General features: G+C 50.2%; 1 pseudogene; it reads left to right on the forward strand.

Annotated features, from left to right (window-relative positions):
• Positions 1-3,748: 3,748 nt before the first annotated feature.
• LOC119279352 lies at positions 3,749-5,119 on the forward strand (annotated as a pseudogene).
• The last annotated feature ends 2,048 nt before the right edge of the window (positions 5,120-7,167 follow it).

The following is a 7,167-nucleotide window of genomic DNA, read 5'->3' on the forward strand; positions in this document are numbered from 1 at the left end:
CAAACAATGTAAAACATTCTAAATTACTTGTGTTCTCTATGCATGTAACAAAAAGATGAATTACTTGTGTTCTTTTTGCAGCCAAGCACCTCTTCTTATCCACCTGATGCTGCTACTGCACCAGCACCAGCAAGAAGGGCTGCATCTACTGCCACTGCACCAGCACCAGCAAGAAGGGCTGCATCTACTGCCACTGCACCAGCACCAGCAAGAAGGGCTGCATCTACTGCCACTACACCAGCACCAGCAAGAAGGGCTGCATCTACTGCCACTGCACCAGCACCAGCAAGAAGAACTCCATCTTCTGCCACTGCACCATCAACAAGATCTGCTACTGCTGCAAAGGGTAAGGCTACAGCCACTAGGGCTTCAACTGCTGCAAAGGGTAAGGCTATAGCCACTAGGGCTTCAACTGTTGCAAAGGGAGCAAGGGCAGCTTTCTTGCCTCCAAGACCAAACAGTGGTTCCCAGAGAGTCAGAAAGCCAACCCAAAAGATCAAGGACTACCTGACTGCTTCTGGTGCAGCATGGGATTGATGTTGTGATCCAAAATATGCTTTATCATGTTGTGAGACACTGCTACTATTTTGATGACCAAGTGATCATCAAGTTATGTTCTGGTACTGTAATGACCAACTTAGGTTCTAGTACTGTAATGATCAAGTGATGATCAACTTATGTAGTGCTACTCTAGTTATGATCCTTCTGTCAAACTATGGCATTCTAGTAGTGCTGTGATGATCAACTTATGTAGTGCTACTCTAGTTACTTGATGCATCGGGGTCGATAAAAAGCCAAAAAAGCTTATTTGATGCCTCCGGGTCGATAAAAAGCCAAAAAAGCTTACTTGATGCCTCCGGGTCGATAAAAAGCCAAAAAAGCCTACTAGATGCCTCCGGGTCGATAAATAGCCAAAAAAGCCTACTTGATGCCTTCGGGTCGATAAATAGCCAAAAAAGCCTACTTGATGCCTCCGGGTCGATAAATAGCCAAAAAAGCATACTCGATGCCTCCGGGTCGATAAATAGCCAAAAAAACCTACTTGATGCCTCGGGGTCGATAAAAAGCCAAAAAAGACTACTTGATGCCTCGGGGTCGATAAATACTCCAAAACCCTAATTGAGCCTATGATGCCTTCGGGGTCGATAAAAAGCCAAAAAAGCCTACTTGATGCCTCCTCATCGATAAAAAGCCAAAAAACCTAGTTGAGGCTACTTGATGCCTCGGGGTTGATAAAACCCCAAAAAACCATAAGTGAGCCTACTTGATGCCTCCTCGTCGATAAAAAGCCACAAACCACTAATTGACCCAACTTGATGCTCACAATCATCATTTGAGCATAAACACACTTAAGATCAGATTCAACAACTGTAAATAGCTTACTAAGCTAGATAAACACCAGTTACATAGAAAAATACTTAAGATCACAATCATCAATTTGCAAGCATCTTACTAAAGATCACAATCAGCACCTTCAAATACCACCACATTTCGCATTACTTCAAATCCATACATAATCATAGTTGAAGATTACTACATTACATAACCATGGTTCAGAAGTACTCATAGTTCATAGAATTTAAACTACCATCATTACAGCAAATGCCAAACCACACACTGCAAAAGGTCAGCAAATGCCAAATGATATTGCCCATTCTTCTCTTCCACAACCACCTGCTTATCCATTTATGATGGCCTTGACCCCCTGCGGCTTCACATTGCTCTCTTCAACTGTCTTCTTCAGCTCATCAATGTGGTTCTGCAAGTTCTTCCTCTCTTCAACTGTCTTGTTCAGCTCATCAATGTGGTTCTGCAAGTTCTTCCTCTCTTCATCTAGCTTGAGCTTCATGTTCCTAATGACATTTGCTTGAGCAGCTGCTAAGTTCTTAACCATGTCATACTTCTCCCGAAGCTTGTTGGTTTCAAGATCTTTCCTTTCTACCTCTGCCCTCCTTTCCTGAGCATCCAAAAGTCCATTGACATCTTCAACCAACTTCTCATAGTTCTCCTGCAGCTTCTTCTTCTCTTGTTTCAGGTCATGAACAGCAAATGAATGCATAAGATTTTCCTCAGTCCTGTCTCTCCTACTTTGGTCATACATAAACCATAACTTGGTTAATGCATTCTCAATGGTGATGGGCCAAGCTGGATCAATCCATTCAACTAATCCACAGTTTCCACATTCCTAAACAAAATCAGAATTAACATAAACAAATACATTAAAATGCTTCCAAGCAACACTATCTAATTAATATCCTTAAATTCAGAGCTTGAGCTTGCTAGCTGAAAATAGGACTACTTTAACATGTCCTCATGCTACTTAAACAATGTTGTCCTGCTATAAAGTAAACAAAATCAATCAAATGACCTAACATGTCATACTAAACAAGTTGCATCCTCTGTCCTGCTCCAGTAACCCATGCATATTCTGTCTTAAATTATTAATAGCATGCTACACTAAACAAAGTGACATAACTTAACAATGTAGCCAGACCAAGGGGAAAAGATGCTGCCAGAGTAAACAATTGTTTCTGATCCACTTTCCTAACTCAAAATATACCTTCTCAGCACAGCAAAGAAACCTCCTGTCAGTGTGAATTCCTTCGAAAGCAACACGCCTTTCTGCGGCCTTCTGATGTTCATTGCAGAGAACAAGCAACTCCGTTTCAGGTCCCTCGAAATCGGAGTCTTTAGTGGTAGAAGGGATCTGTAGTGCATAGGAATACCAGGCATTTGATCCACATGTCAGCAAACAAGCTCATTCAAGAAATCCCCCAAATCACAAACCCTAACCCTAAAAATCTGAACTTACCTTAATTCTGCCGTCGTCAGAACCTGAGCTGACGTAGTCCACAGTGTGCTCACTGCTATCGGACTCATCGCTCCAGGACACCATGGCGACGCGGCGGAGGCGCGGCGGCGGGTGCGGCGAGCAAAGCAGAGGAGCAAGACAGAGGAGGAGTGAGCGAAAGAGCAACGATACAGAGTGGGGACTGTGGAGTGGGGGCAGCACCGACAGGTCTTTTGACCGGTCCATCAAACAGAGGCATACGGCGTCGTCAAACGCCGTCTAACGGCTGCCGGGACGGCCGACGGTGCCACGTGCGCAAAAAACGGGCCCCACCTGTCATAAACAAGCTTAACTGACCCCGATCCGTCGATCAGTGCTTTCTGCAAAAAGATTACGGAAGACACGGTGGTTTTTGCAAAAAAAATATATTGTAGTGGTTTTCGCAGACCTTGCCTTCAAAGTGGTGGTTTTCTGCAATTTACTCACCTGGGGCAACTGGAGCCGCCGGCCTCGGTGCCGTGCGTGGCATCTCTGAGAACGGTGTGAAAAAAAAATCCTATTTTACAGGATCCAGTAGAGATGCTCTTGGAACAGAAAGTGGCGGGGCGAAAGAAAATAAAACATGATTTTTTTTTCATACCATTACCAGAGATTTTAAAGTCATGACAATTTTTTTTGGCGAAGGAAATAAATAAATCAGCTGTCTGTCTTGCCGCTGGAATATTCGCGTGCTAAATAACAAGTACAACCACCTAAATTATCTTTTACCACGAACTTAATTACCGCCTTCAAAATCATTAATCTCCAATTTAACATTACGCATGCATATGGCGGGAAATCAGCAATTCATGCCAAATCCTTACATACCACATTCACCTCTCTACTAATACACACCGGCAAGGGAGGCCATTAGCGATCAGCAGAGCTAGCTAGCAGTGATAAGAAGAGTTAGGCGCGATGGCGGGTCGCGCTCTTTTGCTCGCTGTCCTCGTCCTGACAGCGCAGCTGTGCGGGTGCACGGCGTACGTCGGCGATGGCGGCGGGTTTAGCGTGGAGTTCATCCACCGGGACTCTCCCAAGTCGCCGTTCCACGACCCGTCTTTGACCTCGTACGACCGCGTGCTCGCCGCCGTGCGGCGCTCCACGGCGCGCTCGTCGTACGCAGGCGGCTCTCCTGGCGGCGCCGTGTCGGAGGTAGTGTCCACTCCGTTCGAGTACCTGATGTACGTCAACGTGGGCACGCCGCGCACCCGGATGCTCGCCCTGGTCGACACCGGCAGCGACGTCGTGTGGTTCAAATGCAGCAACGGGACCGCCGGCCCTCCGCCGGGCGCGCCGCTGAGCGCCGTCTTCGACCCGTCCTCCTCGTCGTCCTACGGCCTCGTGGGCTGCCGGTCCGACTCGTGCCGCGCGACCTACGGCACCTCCTGCGGCGCCGACTCCTTCTGCCGGTACCGTTCCACGTACTCCGACGGCTCCACGGCGACCGGCATCCTCTCCACCGAGACCTTCACCTTCGACGACGCTCCCGGCGTCTGCGTAGGATGCCGCGCACGCTCGCAGCTGCTAGTGCCCAGAGTGATCTTCGGCTGCGCCACGAACGTGACCGGCAAGGCGTTCCGCTTGACCGGCAACGTCGGCCTCGGCGCCGGGAGCGGCTCCCTCGTGAACCAGATCGGCGCCGCGACGTCGCTCGGCCGGAGGTTCTCGTACTGCCTCGCGCCCTTCTTCGTCGACGCCTCCTCCATCCTCAGCTTCGGCGCCCGCGCCACCGTGACGGAGCCGGGCGCGGTGACCACGCCGCTGATCCCGTCCGCGGTGGACGCCTTCTACACAGTCCTCCTCGCGTCCGTCAGGATCGGGAACTCGACCATCGCGCCGCCGAAGCGGTCCCCCGTCATCGTCGACTCCGGCACGGTGCTGACGTACCTCGACAAGGCGCTGCTGGACCAGGTCGTGGCGGAGGTCGCCCGGCGCATCAAGCTCCCGCGGAAGCAGTCGCCGGAGAAGCTGGTGGATCTGTGCTACGACGTGGCCGGTGAGTCGTCCGAGTCCTGGGCGAAGCTTTTCCCGGAAGTGACGCTGGGGTTTGGCGGCGGCGCCGCGATCACCCTGCCGGCGCGTAACGCGTTCGTGGAGGCGCGGAAGGGGACCGTGTGCCTGGCGATGTCGCCGGTGACGGATGATGGGCCGGTGGTGGCGACGATCGGGAGCATCGCGCAGCAGGACTTTCACGTCGGCTTCGACCTGGACAAGCGCGCCATCACCTTCGCCGCCGCCGACTGCGCCAGCTCTTAGAGATCTCCTTCCGCCTCTGTCTCTTTGTAGCTAGCTAACTGTTCATGATCACCATGCAATAACCGCTACGTCCTTTCTAATTTCATCTCGAGGACGCAGCGTCGACCTGTTGGCTGGGCGGCTGACGTTGCTGCCAGCCCACCCGAGTTCAAGTCCTGGCTTGAACGTGTGGTGCTCGCGGAGTTTCTTCTATAAAAAAAAAGCCAACAAGGGTTAGCCTTTGGGTTGATCTTATTTTTTTTTCTAATTTCATCTCCACGTCTCGATTTGATTCGGATTTGGAAACCATTGCACCCCAATACTGATCGAACTTCAGATTTGGAGCGATCCCACGTCGAACGGATCTTTCCGCTTGAAGGTCGGAACGAACGAACGATTTCGTTCGATGTGATCGACCCGCAGCACGAACCATTTGAGGCCGAGCGCGAACCCTTGCAGGCTAGTGTGTCACCCGCAGTGCTTCCTGTGGCATCGTTGCCTGCAGGAGCTGCTGCTGGCCGGCCCAATGTTAGGCACTGGACCCTCACAAATTTGACGTGCTATCTTGGAAGGGAGAGTTTTACTACAGCAGGGAATTATACGGCGGATTGGCAATGGGCAAATGACGGATATTTGGGCCGACAATTGGATACCGAAGGAGATGACACCACGATCGATCACGTCGCTAGTGGCGAACCCTCCAAGGTATGTGTCAGAGTTGTTAATCCCGGCGACAGCCTCTTGGAATGAGGCTCTGATCCGCAGTGTTTTCTTTCCAATTGATGCCAACCCTATATTAAAGATCCCTGTTTGGAGACCATTGCACCCCAATACTGATCGAACTTCAGATTTGGAGCGATCCCACGTCGAACGGATCTTTCCGCTTGAAGGTCGGAACGAACGAACGGTTTCGTTTGATGTGATCGACCCGCAACGCGAACCATTTGAGGCCGAGCGCGAACCCTTGCAGGCTAATGTGTCGCCCGCAGCGCTTCCTGTGGCATCGTTGCCTGCAGGGAGCTGCTGCTGGGCGGCTCAATGTTAGGCACTGGACCCTCAAAAATTTGATGTGCTATCTTGGAAGGGAGAGATTTACTACAGCAGGGCATTATACGGCGGATTGGCAATGGGCAAACGACGGATATTTGGGCAGACAATTGGATACCGAAGGAGATGACACCACGATCGATCATGTCGCTAGTGGCGAACCCTCCAAGGTATGTGTCAGAGTTGTTAATCCCGGCGACAGCCTCTTGGAATGAGGCTCTGATCCGCAGTGTTTTCCTTCCAATTGATGCCAACGCTATATTAAAGATCCCTGTTTGCACTCGCAATATACCAGACTTCAGGGCATGGCATCCAGAGAAGAAAGGCAATTTCAGTGTTAGCTCGGCATATAAATTCCTTCTGAAAACAAAGCTGCAGAGGGAGGAGTGGCTCGAAGGAAGAAGTGGATCCTCTAATGCCGAACAGGAAGAAAAATCATGGAGTTCGTTATGGACACTACAGGTACCGTTGAAGGTCAGGATATTCCTCTGGAGGCTTGCTCATCACTCGCTACCAACGACGGATACATTACAACGACGAAATATGGCGGTACATGATACATGCCCGCTTTCTGGCTGTGTTGATTCCTGGAGACATGCGTTGGTGTCGTGCACAATGTCGGGCTGCGTATGGGCTTTATCAGATGACACACTTGTGTACCAATTGTCTGAGAACTTGGAAGTTAATGCTTGGATTTGGTTATTTCAGTTGAATGAATCCCTGGACCATGCGAGCTTCACACGTCTGGTAATCACACTATGGTCTATATGGTTTGCGAGGCGGAAGGCTATATATGAATCAGTATTTCAGAGTCCGCAACAGACCATATCTTACAATTTCATTGACGAGCTGGGTCAGTTGAATGCAAGGAAGGAGCATAAAATAACACCAACGACTTCACCTGCACAGCAGAAGAGGTGGCTTCCACCACCGAATGGCAAGGTAAAGATTAATGTGGACGGAGCAGTGACCAGGTCTTGGCGTGGAGGGGCTGCCGCAGCAATATGCCGGGACCAGGACGGCCAATATCTGGGTTCATCTTGAAAGTGCGT

The sequence above is a fragment of the Triticum dicoccoides genome, chromosome 3B, assembly GCF_002162155.2.
Source record: "Triticum dicoccoides isolate Atlit2015 ecotype Zavitan chromosome 3B, WEW_v2.0, whole genome shotgun sequence".
Classification (NCBI taxonomy): domain Eukaryota; kingdom Viridiplantae; phylum Streptophyta; class Magnoliopsida; order Poales; family Poaceae; genus Triticum; species Triticum dicoccoides.